Below are 20,671 nucleotides of genomic sequence, written 5' to 3' on the forward strand. Positions count from 1 at the left end.
CGCAGAACATCCAAACAACCAAAGTTCGGCCCAAACTTATGCTCGGGCCGAACCGTTAGCCCATCCCTAGTCTCCACTAGTTTTCGACATAATTTACCAACATCTGAAAATCATACAGTAAATAATGCAGGTACATTTCACCAAATGGTGAAGAACTCCTGCCTATTTCTTTGCCAGAGCTCAAGTAATTTATTATTTTTGATGGATGGAAGAACTTTCCACAAGGTAGCTTTTTAATCTATTTTAAAGACTTTCTTATGTTTTTCAATATTTTCTGTCAGTGTGCCTACCTCCCATCATGTTTTTTTTTACTTCTAAATCATTAACATGCCAAGCTTTTATAAAATGGAAAAATTTGTGTTAATATGAAACTTAAACACATACTAGAGCCACAGGCAGCAAAATAAAATTTGGTTATTTTGTCAATCCCTATAAACAAAAGTTTATGAAAAAAGACTTTACTGCTTTTCTGAGCCTGCGTTGGGGTTAGATCACGTTGTCATTTTAGACGCAGTTTCCTGTTACTTATTACTTTCTTCCTATTGGATGCACAAAAATTGCTAAATGCACATACACCATGCAAATTTGCAGCTGACTCATCAGTTATTTTAGTGTTAAAGTGGGTGTATTGTTGCTGAAAGCAGGTGATATTTAGCTGCTAACAAGCCAGATGGATCATTTTTTCAAGTTTAGGAAGAGTTTAGGATGAATCGTGGGTATGTTTTGGCTGTTTATCTACAAAAGTTCACTACTATATTCATTTTGCATTAAAGTTCTCCTAAATGCACATAATTTAGATATCTTTGTGGGCGTCATATCTGATGTAGTCAAAACTGACCAAGGTAGCCTCAGCAGCAGGGACATACTATATTTTATGGCTTTTTTTGTATACTAAATTTCAATTTTGATCTGATTTTGGTCCGATTTTCAGTGCAACTATGTAGTGCAACTTGGTTGCATTTCGGATGTGGTTTGCATATTCTATGGGGCCTAAATCACGCTATAATCACTCCAAAGTAGTACAGGAACTTTTACAAAAATCCTTCCATGCTGAGTTGCATTAATGTGAATGGACACCATTGAAAAAAAATGGGATTTCTATTGTCATGCAATTATTTGCAACTGAAATCGGATTTATGTGAATTAGACCTTTAACTTCTTTAAAAATATTTTTGGTCATCGGTATCCTGGCTTTTATTCTATTTTATATTATTGTTCTTTATTTGTTAGGTAATGCTCCCTTTCCCTTGCATCTCAATGTTCCATGAATAATGCCACTCTATGAGCCTTATGCCGCGTACACACGAGCAGGCTTTCCAGCAGAAAAGGTCAGATGGAACGAATCCGTCGGACAGTCCGATTGCGTGGGCTTCATCGGACCACGAGTGGACTGACCATTCGGGCACTCGGGCACTTGCTGTTTTTTAAAAAATCCCAAGATTATAGCTGCCCCGCCTCTCCAGTACCTTTTCAGTGTGTGTGTATGTGTATTCTGTGTGTGTATACTGTGTGTGTATATTGTGTGTCTGTGTGTGTATACTGTATGTGTGTGTGTGTATACTGTGTGACCCCATAATCTATTGCCTGGGGGCCCCATAATCTCCTATTGCCTGGGGGCCCCATAATCTCCTATTGCCCGGGGGCCCCATAATCTTTTATTGCCCGGGGGCCCCATGAGTTGTCAGTCCGCCCCTGCATCGGACCTTTTCTGTCGAAAAATCTGACAGACCTTAGAAATAGAACATGTTTCAAATCTTTCCGACTGACTCAATTCCTATCGGAAAAACCATTCGTCTGTATGCTAGTCCGATGGACCGAAAACGACGCAGCTATTGGCTACTAGCTATTGAACTTCCTTTTCTAGTCTGGTCATACGTCATCACATTCGAAACGATCGGACTTTGGTAGGATCATGTGTAGGCAAGTCCGTTTCATCGGAACTCCGTTGAATAGTCCTTTGGAGTTCAGTCCGACGAGAAGTCCGCTCGTGTGTATACGGCATAACTCTGTTAGTCATACACTGGAATGGATCTCCATGGTGTAGAAGAAGCATTCTCAGACCTGCCAGCCACATATTAATGCAAAATGGACCTGTCTCTGTGATGATGGCACTCTCAGCCACATCCTGCACAGAGATTTTAAAGCTTAAGGGAAATTCCATCAGACTGAGAGTGATCTGCACTGGGGTCGGTTAACTCCACAGTTATCCCTTTACACACACGAACAGTAGCTGCCACCACGTGATTTAACAAAAACATGCATCGTTCACAGTATCCATTATGGCAATTTTAAATTTACCACTTGAGTCTCCAGTGCCATTTTAATGTAACACTGGGATAATGGCTATTTGTCCAAGTGTTAATTTTGACATCAGATTTCAATTCAGTTTTAGTCATAGGGGTTAATTCACAAAGCTTTACCGCATGCAATAAAGGTATCATATTACTCATTTGCATACATTATCTCATGCAGTAAATAAAGTCCAATGTATAACAAAAAAAATAATTTGACGGGGAAAAAAAATGTGTTGGTAAATACCGCATAAATAACTCTTAAGTTCAATTCACAAATGGACCAGAGAGTAAAAAAGCATGTGATATTTACCACCAGGGTTTTGCTGGCGGTATCACATGTTGAGGGCATGTGACCTGGTAAGGTTCAGGAGGGGGGCGCTCGCTTGTCCCACCCTTTCCTGAATTGCCAGGCTGCATGCTTGGATTAGGGTCTGGTATGGATTTTGGGGGACCCCACGCTGTTCCTTTTTAAAATTTTGGCGTGGGGAACCTGCTGACAGCTGATAAGTCATTGGTTGTTAAGGACACGATGGCTGGCTTCCGGGCCTGCTCCGTAGCAACCAGCTCAATGCAGTTAATGTGGTAATTCCCGCTAAATCGAACAAATACCGCATTCAGTATTTAACTCGAAATTCTTAGTGAATTGAACACTTTAAACACCAGTGAATTGAACACAATTGTTACAGCATGCGGTATTTTACCGCATTTTATTAGCCGTTATGTAACTTAGTAAATTGACCCCACTGTCTTTTGACTAAAATGGCATTTTAGTTTTAGTTGTATTTTAGTTATCTGAATGTTTTGTTTTTTTTAGTCCTATTTTAGTCGTCTAAAATCTTCAGTACATTTTAGTTTACTAAAATGTAATGGGTTTAGTTTAATTGTAATGCATTATTTAAGGCATTTCTCTAGAATTGCCAAACTCATTTTTTTTTTTTTTTGCCACTTCAGCAGACTCTATTAGGGAAGCTTAAATCACCATTCCGTTTCATTGCTATCCCAATTCTTGTCACATCATTGTAGCTTAAAATATGCACTGATAGAAATATTACAAACAAGCATTCCCCAGGGGTCATATTACCCCATCTAAAGCCCAGTCAACCCCCCCCTCCCTCCTCCCCCCCGCCACCTCTGCATATTCGCCCTATAAAGAAACTTTAATTTTCCTCCTTCCCTGATGAAACTATATTCTCAACTCCTTGGCATAACTCCACGATCTTTTAAACTCCCTCCAGCAAGCCCATTTTGCTCTAAACCCTTCATTATTTTCTTCGAAATTTGTGCTCAAGCGCTCCATTTTGAATGTTTCCTCCACCTCGTTGATCCAATCCCATATTGGAGGGCTTTCCTCCTCTTGCCATTTCTTAGGGATGAGTTTTTTGGCCGCATTTAGGAGATGTGGTATCAATGAATCCTTGTATTGCCCCACGTCTCCCTCTATTCCGTGAAACAACACCACCCACGGATCATCCCCTATTTCTCTTCTAGTAATTTCTTTTATGTAATAGATAATCTTTCTCCAAAATTTTCTAATTTTGGGACAAAATCACCAGATGTGTGCCATTGTCCCTGCCTCCCTGCAACCTCGCCAGCAATCTGCTGATTTGTCTTTTTGGTATTTGCTAATTTTATCAGCGGTAGCGTACCATCTCATTAAGCATTTATAGTTCATTTCTGCGGTTTTGATGTCAACCGCTGAGCGATGTGTCAAGGTCAGTATTTTTCCAATACTAATGTTATCCCTATGTGACCCCAACTCCTGTTCCATTTTCCAAATGTATGGTGGAATCTCCACCTCGTTCACCCTCAGCACCAGTTTGTAGAGCTTAGAGATCGTATTTTTTGCATTATCAGCACAACTGAGCCTATCTAGCAGAGTCAAATCTTCCCCTGATCTAATAGGGTGAGGAAGACTCTGAATAAAGTGATACAGCTGGAGATACCGCCACTCATCTATCAACCAAAAGTTATTATTGTGTTTTAACTCTAAAAGTGAGAGAATTTTTCCTTTTTTAAATATGTCTCTTAACTGTGTTGTGTCTTTTTTTATCCAATTTCCTCCAATTACCTTTTTCCCTGGTGCAAAAAACTCGTTATCTTTTAACCCAATTAGTGGAGAATTCTAATTCCCATTTAATTGTTTATACATTTTGTCCCATATTTTAAAACATTCATGTAAGTAAACATGTAAGTGGGGGTGTGTTTACACAATCGTTCTGTAGTGTGGTGGGTTCCATATTATTTTTCCTAATTGTGCCCTACTAAGTGTTTTTTCTATCTTGACCCATCTTTTTTCATTCTTTTCCTTGGCCCATTCCACTACTCTTGACAACACAATTGCCTTGTAATAGCTGTGAGTGTCTGGTACCGCTAAACCCCCTCTTTCCTTTTCCTGTCTTAGGACTCCAAAAGAGACTCTCGGTTTCCTATATTTCCAGATTGCATTTATGGTTATTGTTTTTAGTTTTCTAAAAAAAAGATAGGGGCAGCGCCACTGGCAACATCTGGAACTTATAAGAAATCTTTGATAGAAGAACCATCCTTATAATATTAATCCGCCTATCCATTATATGGGCCTCCCAACTATTCTATTGCACTCGTTTCTAATTTCATCCAGCAATGTTATAAAATTTATTTTATAGATCTTATTCATGGTGTTTGCTAGCTTGATTCCCAAATAATTCAGTTCCCCCCTCCAGGCAAACTTAAATTCCGTTTTCAATGCTAGTTCTTCTGTCTTGCGTATATTTATATTGAGAATTTCTGACTTTGCTAAGTTTAATCTGAAGTTAGATATCTCCCCGTAATATTTCAAAGTGTTTAATAAGTTAGGCAATGTGATCCATGGGTTCATTCGTACCGTGGACAGTAGTGGTTCCAGAGATAGCACGAACAAGAGCGGGGATAGCGGACATCCCCGCCTTGTCCCATTTTTCATCTCAAAGGGTGTGTAAAGTGCGCCATTTATTCTTATAGTTGCTGTTGGGTGGTGGTATAAGGTTTTGATCCACTGGATCATTCTTGGGCCAATTCCCATGATTTCCAGAGTCTGTATCTTGAGCCCCCAGTCTACCTTGTCAAAGGCCTTTTCGGCGTCTATTGACAGAAGTAGACCCGGGGGCCCGCTTTCTTTTATCCTCTGAAGAAGGAGTGTTCTTACCCCATTGTCTCTTCCCTCCCTTCCAGACGTGAAGCCCACTTGGTCTGGATGTACTAGGAGAGTCATCACTCCTTTAATCCGACCTGCTAGTACTTTGGCGTACAGTTTTGTATCTGCATTCAGCAGCGAGATTGGCCTGTAGCTGGAGCACATCGTCTTTCCCCTCCTTCAAAATTACAGTTATGGTAGCAGACAGTGCCTCTCTACCCATTTCATATTCTGCCCCCGGGCCATTCATATATTGACATAGCCTTGGAATAAGAATATCTTTATATTTTTTGTAATAAAACGTTGTGAACCCGTCCGGGCCCGGGCTTTTTCCTCTGGGTGAGTCCGCAAGAGCTTTACTTATTTCCTCCACTGTTATTGGGGACTCTAGTATTTCTCTCAGGTTCTCTGGAATTTTGGGTAGTCCGGCCTTTTCAAGAAAATCTTTTGTTTTATTTCTTTTATCTCCTGTCTGACCCTTATCAGATGCTACTGCGTACAAATCCTGATAGTAATTTTTGAATGTCTCTGCTATTCTCTTAGTAGAGTGGGCCATTTCCCATCCTTTTGTTTGAATTTTGTCTATATAGTTTAAAGATTTTTTCTTTTGCAGCATTTGGGCGAGATTTCTACTGGCCTTATTTCCCCACTGATATCTTTCTTTGGATATTCTATTAAAAACTCTTGTTGTTTCCTGTTCCATGAGATCCTTCAGTTCATCCCTTTCCCTAACTAACTTTTGGTATGTTTCTGTATGGTTACCCTGAAATTTCTTATGCTCCTGCTCTACTCTAAAAATCTCTTCCTTTAATTTTTTTATTTTCTCCGATCTCTCTTTTTTTTTCCTTGATCCCACTTTTATCAGAATCCCCCTTATATAGGCCTTATGGGCCTCCCACAGGATAGACCCCGGTACCTCTCCTGTATCGTTACTTTAGAAATATTGTTCTAATTCCTTTCTCACAACTTCTGAGGTCTCCTCGTCCTGAATAAGATGTTCATTTAGGCGCCAAGCATAAGACTGTCCAAGAATACCCGGGACAACCATCTTCATTTTTAAAGGGGCGTGATCCGATAGTGTTGCTATTTCTACGCCAGAGTCTTTCACCAACTCGATCAATCTATGTTCGACTAAGATATAGTCTATCCTTGAGTAGGTCCCGTGTACAGGAGAGAAAAACGTAAAGTCTTGTTTTTTAGGATTAAGAATCCTCCAGACATCTACTAGTTGACACGCATGCAATTTTTGTTTTATCCTTTTTAATTGTACGCTGTTTGTCTCCTGCACACGGGACGTACTGTCCAGGCTTGGATCCATACAGAAGTTCGTATCTCCCATCAGGATCACATAACCACTCTTAAATTCCATCAGCTTTCCTAGAATATCCATTAATTACGTAATCGGATTCCTATTCGGGGCATATATATTTGCCAACGTGCACTCCATTCTGCCTAGTTTACCTTTTAGGAAGAGAAATCTCCCTTCTGGGTCTGTCAACCTATCCTCTAAGTCAAATCTAATACCTTTCGCAAACCCTATTGCTACACCTCTAGCTCTCTTTGTGATGGTGTCCCCATAATACCATGTTCGGAAATGAACCAAGTGCAATTTCACATTAGACTCGTGGTACAGGTGAGTCTCTTGTAGAAAGACCACTCCTGCCCCATGTCGTCTAAGTTCTTCTAGGATCTTGTATCTCTTAGTGGGAGTATTTGGGCCCCTAACATTATAGGTCATAAAATTTAAACTTGTCTCTTCTTCTATTTCTCTTTTTTTTTCCCCGTGTTAGGAACCCTTTACTTAACTTTCACAGGGAAAGTCAAACTTATTTGCAAAATACCAGAGGGACCCTCCCCTGTCACCTTCCATCCAGAAATCCCCCTCTCCCCCTTCCCACCCCCCACCTCTCCGCTCCAACCCCCCCTCCCCCCGACCCCACTCTGGCCTTGGTATCACCTTCAGATCTCATCTAGTGAACCCCAATCTTGGGGTGAAGCTCTGACCGCGACCCCTCTTGTCCATGTCCCCCGTCCCCTCACCCTCTTTAATTGGGACAAGGGACAGGACCGAGCCCACAGGGAAAAACCCAGCACCCCGGTACACCTCAGGCTTCTCGGACTCCCCATGTCACTTTTGGGGTACCCCCCTCTCCAACCCCAGTACCCTGTCCCCACCCCCCCACCCCAGTCTTTATATATTGTGCAAACATTTAAACTCTCTGCCAATGTCTGCCCTCCCCCATCACTCCATCCCATTCTTGACCACCCGATATATTTGGAATTGGGATCTCGAGTCTTTTGCAAAGTCCTGGAGCTCTTCTAAAAATTTTAATCGTACTGTCCTTCCCTCATTCTGGACTACAAGAGAGGCTGGAAACCCCCAGTTGTATTTAATGTCAGCAACCTTCAGCTGTTCTAATAGAGGCTTAAGCTGACGCCTCCGAGCTAGAGTTCCAGCTGATAAGTCGGTAAACACCTGGAGGTTTGTTCTTTCATACTGTAATGGGGGCGCTCTTCTCAGGTTGCTCCATATTTTAGCTTTGTCCTCTTATTGATGAAATTTTATTATAACATCTCAGGGGATCTCTTCTTTCAGGCCCGGGGGTTTCCTTACCCTATGCACTCGGTCTATTTTTAATTCATCTTCTTCACTTCTATCCAAAACCGAGTTGAATATTTTTTTCATTTTTAAATCCAAGTCCTCCCCCTGCTGTTCTGGTAGAGCTCATATCCTGAGATTTGGACGTCTATTATGATTCTCTTGGTCCTCTAACTTATAAAAAAGGTCCCTATGGGCCAATTGTAGTTTCTTAACTTGTGTCTTTAACTCCCCAATCTCCTGGGCTTGTTGTCCTGTTTTTTCCTCAGCCTCTTCCATTCTCAAATGGCCCATGTCCCCTCTTACGTTAATAATCTCGCTTTTGATAGAATTTTCAAGTTTGGAGAACATTTCCATCATTTCTAATTTAGTTGGCATTTGGGCCATATTGCCTTGATCTTGTGAAGTGGTTGGGTTAAGTGCCATTCCTATACCGGTACCTTCCCTAGGTTTGTCTCCCTGGGCCCCTTTAGGTTTTGTCACTTCTTTCTTTTTCCCTTTTATATTCTCCTGTTTTTTCTCCTCTCCTGGGCTTTGGGGGCTCCTCTCTTTTAAATATTTCTGAATTGAACTTGTATTTAAACTTTCTCCGGGGGTCTTAGGTTCAGTTGTTCTCTGTGTCCTCCCTCTCATATTTCTTGTTTCGGTTTCAATTCCCTCGAGTAAGATTTCCCTGGTGAGGCTTTAAAAGAGGTCTTGTCTTATCTTTACCTCAAGCTCTATAACGTAATAGTAGACCCCTTACCTCCGGAGATAGTCCCTTAGGTAACTATTTGTCTAGTCTCCACTAGGGGGTAAAAACTGAGAACAGAGAGGGTAGATGTCCGCAATTGTCAGTCTAATTAATCAGACTCAACTACTTCTTTCCCCCAGCTGAGATGCAGCCACCACATCAAGAGGCACTGTTTAAGATTTACCATTTACAGATTAGATCCATGTATAATATTGTTCAATCTCAGACCGGCCTTGTGACCTTCGTCAAACAATGTGTATACAATACATTTTCAATCTGCACCACACCTGTAGAATCCATATAATTAGGGCGTCTATTACCTGGGAGGTGCATTCTTTCTTCTTATCACATTATCAGCCATTATTACCTGACCTCTGTTTGAGTTCTTCTTACCAGCTTGCAGTCCCTTCACTTTTAGACACTGTGTACGTAGCTTGCTGGGCAGCTCCTTTCCATGTGGATTCTTGTTTTATTTATTTTTTTTGGACAGAGAGGCAGAGGGGATATGGCCAGGGCTGGAAGGTGGAGAGGGAAGAGGGAGGGGGGACAGGAGAGGGGGCAAGGAATCAGTGGCAGGCAGCAGATCCGAAGGGCTTCACCGTAGGCTCCACCCGCCCGCTTCTTGTCCCGTACACCAACCTCTGATCCTCCCCCCTCAATGTGAGATGCTGTACCGCTGTGACAATAGAGGCTGATACGAGCGGTCTCAGCAGACTTCATCCGCCGGGGCTCCACGGACTCTCACCCCACTCGGCTCTCAGCTGTTCCCCGGGCGCTCCTCCATGAGCTCGTACAGACCCAGCGTCAGGCCCCTCCCCTCAGGCGTGCGCACCCCTCACGTCCGCATCCTCGCCAAACTCATTATATACTCCTGGAGTAAATATCTAATAACATATTATTATTTATGGTATTAGGGTTTGAACATGCTCTATAGACACAGATGTGATATATAACATCTTTATAAATAAAACCAAGTTTCACAAACAAACAAAAATACTGTTTTTTGAAAAACAGAGGTGCAACAATAAATATTAAGCCTTTTTCTTAATTTTTTTTTTTTTTTTTCAGCAGGTTAGTAGATGCCCCCTACTTATTCTTATGTGGTAGTGCAGTGTTCATTTTGACGTCAAATTTCGATTTAGTTTTAGTCATAGTCTTTTGACTAAAATGCCATTATAGTTTTAGTTGTATTTTAGTCATCTGAATTGTTTTAGTTATAGTCATATTTTAGTTGACTAAAATAGTGTTAATTTCAAATGTAAAATATTTTCGTTGACGAAATTAACACTGATTTGTCCTAGTGCCATTTTGAATCTGGCACTAAGCCCAAGAGCTGGAACAATCAGCTCCCAGGCTTTCAATGCTTTTATAGATCACGCCTAAGCAATAAACAGGATGCTTTCTCATGCTTCTTCTGCAAGAGAGCAATAAATAGCTCCTAATGCTGCATCCTCCTTTTCTGTTTTTGTTTTTATTCAGTGATTTTTTTTTAAATCAGAAAGGTTTTTATTTTGCATAAGAAACAAAATCATACATCATACATGTTGAAATACTGAATGTATACACATTTTAAAGTTTTAGTGCAGTCTGTCATGAATACAGTTATCAACATTTTAAAATTGCCAACAGGAGGTTCTATTTGCACTCTAACAAAAGTAAAGGCAATTGCACTCTTATCCTTTAACAATAAATTTGGCGTATAATATGCCTCGTAGAGAGTATGTATCTGGATGTCAGATGGTATACTCGGATTTCGACTGGAATAGTATCTCCCTTGTATAGGAAAACTCCTGTGTTATATGATATCTTTAAACTGTAAAAAGGGGAGACACAATAATCTTCCAGTAGAATCAGTGGGATCAATCTCAGTGCAATATAGCTCTATTATCCTTGTCTATGTTCATTGTATTTAGTGCGATATAATATTCTCCAGTATAGAGAGGAGAAAGAGAACATTAATCAGTAAAACGAAAGAAGAAGGAAAGAAATAGAAAGAGAAAAACCATAACAAAACAAAGCCAAATCTTGCCATACATTGCAACATTACATATTCTGCCTCATACCTCACAGGGAGCGTATTGCCCTGTCTATCCCTTTCTTTTACATACTTTTATTATCCGTATAATGGTCATGTCTACATCAGCCCAAAAGTAACCTATCTTTGATTAATTGGTGTGGGGCTAGACCAGGAACATCCAGCCACGCTTGCCATATCGATAGAAACTTTTGTGGGACTTTTCTTTGTTGGTAAGCAATCTTTTCTCTTATTAAGAGCCTATTGACGCTGTCTATCCATTGCTTCTTGGTGGGCACTCGCGGAGTGATCCACCACTGAGCAATTAATTTCCTTGCCATATATAACAGTCGGATGAGCGCTATGCGGGTGGGTGGTGGTATCGACTCATCATCTATTCCTCCTAATATACATGTTACTGGGGTTCTCTCAAGAGGTATCATAAATATTTCTGTTATTGTGTCTAGTACATCCTTCCAATACCTAAATAATTTGGGGCACTTCCAGATCATATGGAGTAGGTCTCCATGATCACGTTCACATTTTGGGCACATGGGAGAATCTCTAATTCCCCACTTATATAGTTGAAGGGGAGTTCTATATGCTCTGTGAAGTAAATAGAGGTGTGAGATTTTCTGAGATGCAGATAGAGAGACCAAGGGGGCGTTCACCAGGCATACATCCCAACTATCTCCGTCTATTGCCCCTATGTCCTCCTCCCAGCGCTGTCTACATGGTAGTCTAGAGGAGTCTTGTATTCGCGTGATAAGGGTGTTATAGCAGCGGGATATCATCCCCTTTTTAGTTTCTTCCATGAAAACTTCCTGAACAATCGGATGTTCTGTGTGGTGGATCCTGACATTTCTGCTCTGGGTTTGTAAAGCATGTCGCAATTGGAGATACTTATAAAAATTGTTATGTGGGATCTCAAACTCTATTTGAATCTGCTGGAATGATTTGAGGGTATTATCTTGGTATAGTTGTGAAATAAATTTGATACCTGCGTCCTCCCAGTTCTTAAAACCTTTTAATTTTTGTATTTCCTTAAGTTGTCTGTTTTTCCAAAGAGGTGTGCAGGACAAAAAACCTGTAACGCCCAGTAATTTTTTTACAAAAGACCATAGCATGATCAACAATTTAACCGTAGGGGCCTCAGGGTCCAAATGTAAGAACCCCGCCTCCAAGCTTGCCTGTGCTGAATAATCATTTTCGTCCCCTATTGTAAGCATCCGAATCGGGTCTGTGGGATCCAATAGACCCCATCCTCCCAGCTGTTGCAGTTGGGATGCCAAGTAGTACATTTTGGGATGAGGAACAGCAAGTCCCCCCTCCTCCTTGCCATATTGTAACGTGGATAATTTTATCCTTGCTATCTTTTTCCTCCAAATAAGCTCCCTAAATTGGGTTTCTATCCTATCGAACCATCTCTTAGGTATCCATACTGGGGAATTATTAAAAATATATAGTAGTTGCGGCGCCCAAACCATTTTAATAAGGTTAACTCTCCCAGCCACTGACAAGGGTAATTTACACCAAGCTCTGCTTTTTTCCCGGAATTTAGTCAAAAGGGGTGCCAGGTTCTGATCAATATAGGTGGCCGGGTTCGATGTCACCTGAATCCCTAGGTAGCGAAATGAGCTCACCTGTTGTATCATTTCTGCACCCAGGGGCAGTGGAGTATTCAGGGGGTCAAGTGGCATCAGCACCGACTTGTCCCAATTGATGGAGAAGCCTGATAGTTCCCCAAAATCCTTTATGAGGGACATGACCGTTTGTAATGTATCTTTTGTATCTCCTAAGTACAGCAGAGTATCGTCTGCATACATGGACACCACATCTTTATTCCTTCCTCTCTGAAAACCCACTATTCTTGAATCCCCTCTAATTTTGGCTCCCAAGGGCTCTAAGGCCAGGGCAAACAGCAGGGGCAATAGTGGGCACCCCTGCCTAGTGCCCCTAAATAGAGGAAAGGGTTCTGAAAGCTCCCCATTAATTCGGATCCTGGCAGTGGGTGTGGCATACAGAAGCTGTATCCAGCGGATAAAGGTGTCCCCTAGTCCCATGCTCCGTAATATCTTCCACAGATAAGGCCACTCGACACTGTCGAAGGCCTTAGCTGCATCTAGTGAAAAAATTGCCCTATTGCCTGGGTTGTCCACTGGGAGTTGTAAATTCAGAAATAGCCGTCTTATATTTTGGGCCGTGGATCTCGTGGGTATGAACCCAGATTGGTCTCTGTGTACTTTTTTATGGATTACCTTGGCTAACCTGTTTGCTAACATCCGAGCCAGCAACTTAATATCGGATGTGAGCAATGATATGGGCCTATAAGAGCCAGGGGAGTTCGCATCTTTACCCGGTTTTAGGAGGACAACAATGATTGCCTCGTTCATCGAGTTTGGTAGGGAACCTTCTTCTAGTGCCTCATTATAAACTTTTAATAATGTGGGGAGCATAGAGTCAGCATAGCGTTTATATACCTCTGACGGGAGGCCATCCATGCCTGGTGATTTGTTATTTTTGGTTTGGGATAAGGCAAGATCTAATTCTTCTGCCGTTAAAGGGGCATTAAGCATAGTCCTATCTTCTGTCGGGAGATTCGGGAGCTCACAACTTCCTAGAAAATCTTCTATTGCACTGTCAGTGGGTGTCACCTTGGAGGAGTAGAGATTGGCATAAAAATCACTAAAGACTTTCAGGATATCAGAGGTAGAGGTTTTCAGAGACCCCTGCTCATCACTAATGGCGGGAATAAGAGAGGATGATTGCTGAGACCTTGCCATTACTGCAAGCGTATGTCCAGTTGTCTCCCCCTCCTCAAAGTGTGATTGTTGCAGAAAAAAGCGTTTATTTTCCGCTAACTGCAGTGCTAATTGGCCAGACATTGTCTGCGCGCTTAGCCATGCTCTTTTGGTATCTTCCGTGGGGTCATTAGTGTAAGTGTTTTCAGTCTCGGTGACCATATTCCGTACCAGCAATTCCCAGGCCTTGGGGTCAGTCTTAATCTGTGAGATTGTTTTAATAAGCTGCCCTCTTAAAAAGGCCTTCGCTGCATCCCAGACCACCCTCAGTTTAGCAGTGCCAATATTATCCTGTAGAAACATCCTGAGTGCTGTATGTATAGGGTCAGGTTCAGCAAACAGCGAAAGCCAGAAGGGATTAAGCTTCCAGACTGGGCGCCTGATCTTATTTGGCAGTGAAATGGTCACCCAGAAGGCAGAATGATCAGAGATATTCCTATCTGCATAGCCTGATTCCAAAACCAATTGTAGCATCTTATAATTTCCCAAACCCAAATCTATTCTAGACAGTCCGGCATGGGAGGCCGAGTAGCAGGAGTATTTTTTGTCCTCAGGATGTTTGCACCTCCACACATCTATCAATCCTATTTCTTCAAGCATTTTAGCAAAAGGAGTTTTACCTTGTATCTGACATGTATTAGCAATAGGTATAGGTAGTTTATCCTTAATAGTGTTTAAAAAATTATTATAGTCTCCCATTGCCAACAAGGGTACTTCTGGGTATTGGGCCATGAAACTTGCCAGGTGTTTAACAATCTCAGAGGTATATGGTGGGGGAATGTAAATACTAGCAAGAATACATTTTAGGTTTGAGATTGTGCATAGAAGAAATATATATCTGCCATCTGTGTCTATGCGTTTTTGTATACAGTTGAATTGAACATCCCTCCTGATCAAGATACTTGTTCCTCTAGAATAGGTGGAGTGGGTTGCATGAAACTGGACCACATATGATCATGGGTTGAGGCTGGGGGTAGGATCCGCCGAGAAGTGAGTCTCCTGCAGGCAGACCACCCCCGCACCCAACGACCTGAGATGCCTGAGGACCGCCATCCGTTTGATTGGATTACCCAGCCCTCTGACATTCCACGTCACGACTGTCAACTTAGCTAGAGACATTAGTCAGTCTAATATATCCCTTAGTAGCACCCACAAGTTGTATATCAGTATGATACCAATGACATAAGAGAAAAACCATATCAATCTTAATTTCCCTCTTCTGGTGACAGTTAGGCATCTGCAGACATGGAATCAGATTACAAAGCAAAGAAAAATATTCCAATATGTTAGGGTATAAGCACAGAAAAAAATAAATTTTTAGCTTAAGATATATTGCTCTGTATGGCATAACTCTAAAGGGTGGTAGTTCACCCAACTGTAACAGTAGCATTACAAACTTTTCCTCCACACAACAGGTGTGGGGGGGGGTAAAAGCCTTAAAAATTCCCGGTTAACCAGCAGGTCAGTTCTTGCAGGGGTTTTACAGAAGCGGCAGGCACGTAGTCCTTCCTTGCTTGTAATCAAAAAAGGGGTGGGGAGGATAAAAAATGAAGAAGAATGGGGGGAGGGGGGAAAAAAGCAAGAAGGGAAGGTTGAAATAAACAGGACTCCTCATCCGCCTAAGCAATGGATATGGGTGCAGGGACTGTCCACATTTATCTGCAAACTCGGGTCTTGAGGCCCGCATCCGGCTCAGGCGCTCTCCCCAAAAAAGGGGGGAGAGAGATAAAAAAGGGAGGGGGGGGGAAGGAGGCTGGATCCCGTTAGTCCAACACCAACACAAGGCACATCACTTAGGGGGGAACATCTCTTTGCGGTCTAGCAGCTTTAAGGGCTCTGTCTTCTCTATCCAGCCACTGAGTCGCCATATCCGGCCGGTCAAAAAAGCGGGTTTCCCCAAGTGCGACTACCCGTAGGCGGGCAGGATACAACATTGCATAGGGTAGATTCAGATCTCTCAATCTTCGCTTGACATCCATGAACTTTGCTCGCTGTTTCTGGAGTTCAGCCGAGAAATCCGGTAATAGGGATATCTTGGAGTTTTCCACAGCTAGTTTACCTCCCATGGTTCTGGCCTTGGCAAGGATGGCATCTCTATCCTTGTAGTTGAGAAGTTTAAAGAGAAAGGCGCGAGGATGATTGCCAGGTGGTAGTGGGCGAGATGGCACTCTGTGCGCTCTCTCAACCGCAAATAGTGGAGAGAAAGCATCCTTTCCAAATGTGTTGAGAAGCCATTGCTCAATGAAGATGACCGGGTCTTTACCCTCTATTCTTTCTGGGAATCCCAGTGCGCGTACATTATTGCGTCGCATGCGGTTTTCTAAATCATCCAAACCAGCTGCGTGCTGGTCTACTAAGTGACAATTATACTTTAAGTCCCTCTGCATGGGTACAAGATCATCTTCAATCACACTGACCCTGCTCTCTATTGCAGCTGTGCGCTCTCTCAGTTTCTGCATGTCCTGTCTCACATAGGATATCTCAGCTTTGACTCCTTTAACTTCATCCGTCAGATGTGATATGGATTTGTTACATATAGTCACTGCTGAGAGTATGTCTCTGAGAGTGGGTTCAGTATTATCCACTGGCATACTTGGTGTCTGGGTGTCCTGACATGTGTGTGGTGCTGTACTCACTGTGGCCCAATCTGCAAGGGATCCAGTGCCATCCTCCAGTGGGACAGTGTTGTCTAACTCCAGCTGGCCTCCCTCCTCTTCACTAAGGTCGGATGCGGGTGAGGATGGCTCTTTGGAAGTTTTGTTGCCAAACAGGAGTCTCTGAGCGGCCTCCTTGTATTTCTCCTTCTGTGATCTCTGTGGCAGAGCGCCATCTTGGGCCTGAGTCACAGGCGGGCCGGTGCCTTCTTTGCCCCGTTTTGGCATGTTAATCAGCCGCGGATCGAACGGCGATATGGACCGGACTAGTCACCAATAGTGTGCGGTTCCGATCGGGGATGTTATCGGGTCGGATGGGTAATCCGCAGGATTAATTACAGGATTCTCGGCGGAGCAGAGGAGAAGTGCGTCCTGCTACATGCGCTGCCTGGCCACGCCCCCTTATTCAGTGATTTACTGGGAATTCACCTGGTTGCATGCACAAAATTGAACCAGGCTGGCGCTGTCTACATGATATATATATATAAGGATCTACTATTTAGTGCCAGATAATACAGCATACCTTCAGAGGTCTATTGGAGTTCATGCCTTGATGGGTTATGGTGGGTGGTCACATTGTTATGGCTGATCAGTGTACATGTATATATACAGTATATATATGTGCAGTATATGTAAATAAATAACAAATATTTGCTCCCCAAATTAAGCCCCTGATTCCAATAATGATGTTAAATGAACTGGCTTACATTGGCACACAATGCTCACATAAGTTAATGCAATGCAATTCAAGTGATCTGTATATTTGTGCTCACTGCACAAGCATCATATGCTCATGTAAGTGAACACAATGGGGTTCATTTACTAAAACCGGAGAGTGCAAAATCTGGTGCAGCTGTGCATGATAGCCAATCAGCTTCTAACTTCAGCTTGTTCAATAAAGGATAACAACCCTTTTAATGAAATATCTATTTAATCAGCAGACTTTGTTTATTAAATTGTTTTGGTAAATATATGGGGTTATGCAAATTCTGTATACAATGCACTGGGAAATATATATTTTTTTACAATTAATCACAATAAAAATGAAAGAATTAAAAATATACAGTACTGCAAAAGGCAGGTATGAAAAAATGCTGTAAATTAGGAATACCTTCAGAAATAGCAGTGTTAATAGTTTTTTATTTACATTTTTATCAAAATGGTAATCAAATGAACAGAAGAGAAATCCAAATCAAATCAATATTGGTGTGACCACCCTTTGCCTTCAAAATAGCATCAGTTCTTCTAGGTACACTTGCACATTCGACAGGTTGTTCCAAACATCTTGGAGAACTAGCCACTGATCTTCTGTAGATGTAGGCTGCCTCAAATCCCTCTTTCTCTTCTCTGTAATCTCAGACAGACTTGATGATGTTGAGAGCGAGGATCTATGGGGGCCATACCACATAAATAGGCCGCGCCGATGGGTGGGAGGGTGGGATGCGTCATCTTCTTCTGATGATCCATTGGGACTGTGTGTTGTGCAGTTAAATTTCCTTTTATATATATATATATATATATAGATTTCCTTATATATAGTGAACTGCTCGTGCCACGTTAACATGTGACTCTCCTAAACCAATTATGTTTTATTCAAAATACTAACTGCCCTAACTACCATCTTTATATCTTTAGTCTGCCACGACCCCATAGGTGGGCAGCGCAAGTTTCTTTGGCCCTCTCTTCTCCCGTGGGGACCGTATGCAGAACCTTTAATAATATAAACAACCAATTTAACCACTAGCTATCCAGGCCAATTCTGAAACTTCGCTCCTACATGTAAAAATCATAATTTTTTTGCTAGAAAATTACTCAGAACCCCTAAACATTATATATTTTTTTTAGCAGAGACCCTAGGGAATAAAATGGTGGCCATTGCAACTTTTTATCTCCCACAGTATTTGCGCAGTCATTTTTAAAATGTTTTTTTTTTTTTTTTTTTTGAAAAAAAAAGTTTACTGCCTTTTTTTTTTTTTTTTTTAATCCATGAAAGTTAGCCCAATTTTTGGCATAATGTGAAAGATGATATTACATTAAGTAAATAGATACCTAACATGTCACGCTTTGAAATTGTGCACATTCGTGGAATGGCGCCAAACTTCAGTACTTAAAAATCCCCATAGGCGACACTTTAAATTTTTTTACAGGTTACCTGTTTAGAGTTACAGAGGAGGTCTAGAGCACTATAATTATTGCTCTCACTCTTTGCGGCGATACCTCACATGTGTGGTTTGAATGTCATTTACGTATGTGAGCGCGACCTACGTATGCGTTCGCTTTTGCGCGAGAGCACGCGGGGACAGGGGCGCTTTCAATTTTTAATTTTTTTTACTGTTAATTTTGCTTTTATTTTTCTATTTTGACACTTTCTGTTTACTTTTTTTGATCACTTTTATTCCTATTACAAGGAATGTAAACATCCCTTGTAATAGGAATAGTGCGTGATAGGTCCTCTATACAGTGAGATCTGGGGTCAATAAGTCCCCACATCTTGCCTCTAGACTGGGAAGCCTGAAAAAAAACAAAAAAAAAAGGATTCTGGCTTCCCAGCCGGGGTGGCGGCATTTTTTCAAATGCAGGTTCTGGGCGTGACATCATTACATCGCGCCCGGCCTCCAAAAATATCATAGAGACATCCGGGGGCCATATTGCCTGTCGGATTCTCTATGGTAAACTTCCAACATGGACCGATTCCTTCTCCCTCTCGCTGATCGTACGGTCGAGCTGGGAGAAGCAACAGAGGGTTGCAGGAGGGGGCATCCCCTCCCGCTGCCTGTAAGAATGACCAAGTGGCTGAAAAGCCTCTATGATTGTTCTTAAGGTGCAGGGAATCGCTGGCACTAAAAGAAGATATCTGAATTATGCCCGTAGCTGCAGGCATCAATCAGATATCCCCACTCAAAGTCAATGACATCGTGTGACGTTGTAGGGCGGGAAGTGGTTAATAAATAATAAACAGAAACTTTAAGTTTGGATTTGAAATGGCCGTGGCGCTTTTATTGGTATTCATTTTAAAACAACCTTTCAAATATAAATTACTAATTTTATATGAGGTCACATACACTTTAAAACAATAATTAACTCAGCCTTAACAGCTTGGGTTAATACACAAAAGTCCATATAGATATAGCTGTCTCATATGCCAAGGCTCATCAAAAATGAGCCTGGCAATCCACCCGCAACCGCGGACAATTTAATGCAATTTTGTAGATCTAAATTAAAAATATTTAAAGCTACCTCAGACAAATGAACTGTATCAGCCCTGTAGAAACCTGATAAACCTCCCTCTAGATCCACATGATGGTATGAAAAACCATTAATGGAAGGCATAAATTTGGCATAAAGCAGGATTCGATAATCAAAGCAAACGAGGGACAATTTAAGAACAGCTCCGGGTAAAAGTGAATGAAGCTGAAGAAAATCCAATTTTAACTGAGAAATTATATCCAAAGTGTGTCTACTACCAATAACATTTCCTGAAATATGAAGAATAATTATTTGAGGTGTCTGACGCACACCATTCAATCTCATGCCACATAACCAATACCATCATATACGAAATGATCAATAAGGAAACCTAAGTACGAACCATAAACTCCAATTAAAGCCCTGTGATATGCTCAAAATATGTATGAATGTACGGTGATCCACACATTACACTGTACACCTGGAATTCAAACAGAAAAATTAGGATGGACATATAATTGGTAACAATTAGAATGCCATCTACCTATACCCTTAATCACTGCCTCAGATAACCCCATATTGGCTGCAGTTGTAGCAGCACCTATGCGAAATGAGTGTGAAGAGATAAGAAGATGGCCTAAACCTAGATGTATCAAACATTTCTTAAAAATGGAACAAAATTGATAACGTGTGAGGGGGAAATCAGATCTAGGAACCAAGAGATGGCCCTCATAAGCTGGGCAGACTTCTAAAAATTGTTTAATGAAGTAGAAAGGACAAACAGGAGAGGCAAGATATTGCCTTAACATAACCCAACTACCCTGACCCAACTGATCAGTCTTGCTGCACCTAATTCGGATTTGTATAAAACCATCATGCAACAATAAATCCGAAAAATAAATACCAGAAGTATCAATCTTACTACAAGGCAACAATTCAGAAACACCAAAGGCACCGAAAAACAAAAAGAAAAAGCAAGACAAAATAATGATTCATTATCAGAAAAACAAAGAACCAAGGTAGAAGACCAGATCTTCTCCAATAAATCGATTGAAATTGGCATACGGGTATTAGGTTTAAAATTTGTTTTCAATAGCCTTTCAGGGCTTGTTTGACCGAGAAAAAACTCAAACATGATGGAAAACCAAGTAATTTCAAGATAAACAAAACCCCAGCCAATTTCTTCAAAATATGGGAATAAGAATAATTTGAAGACATTAAAAAACAAGAATGACAAAACTA

Source organism: Aquarana catesbeiana, linkage group LG01 (genome assembly GCF_042186555.1).
Source record: "Aquarana catesbeiana isolate 2022-GZ linkage group LG01, ASM4218655v1, whole genome shotgun sequence".
NCBI classification, from domain to species: Eukaryota; Metazoa; Chordata; class Amphibia; order Anura; family Ranidae; genus Aquarana; species Aquarana catesbeiana.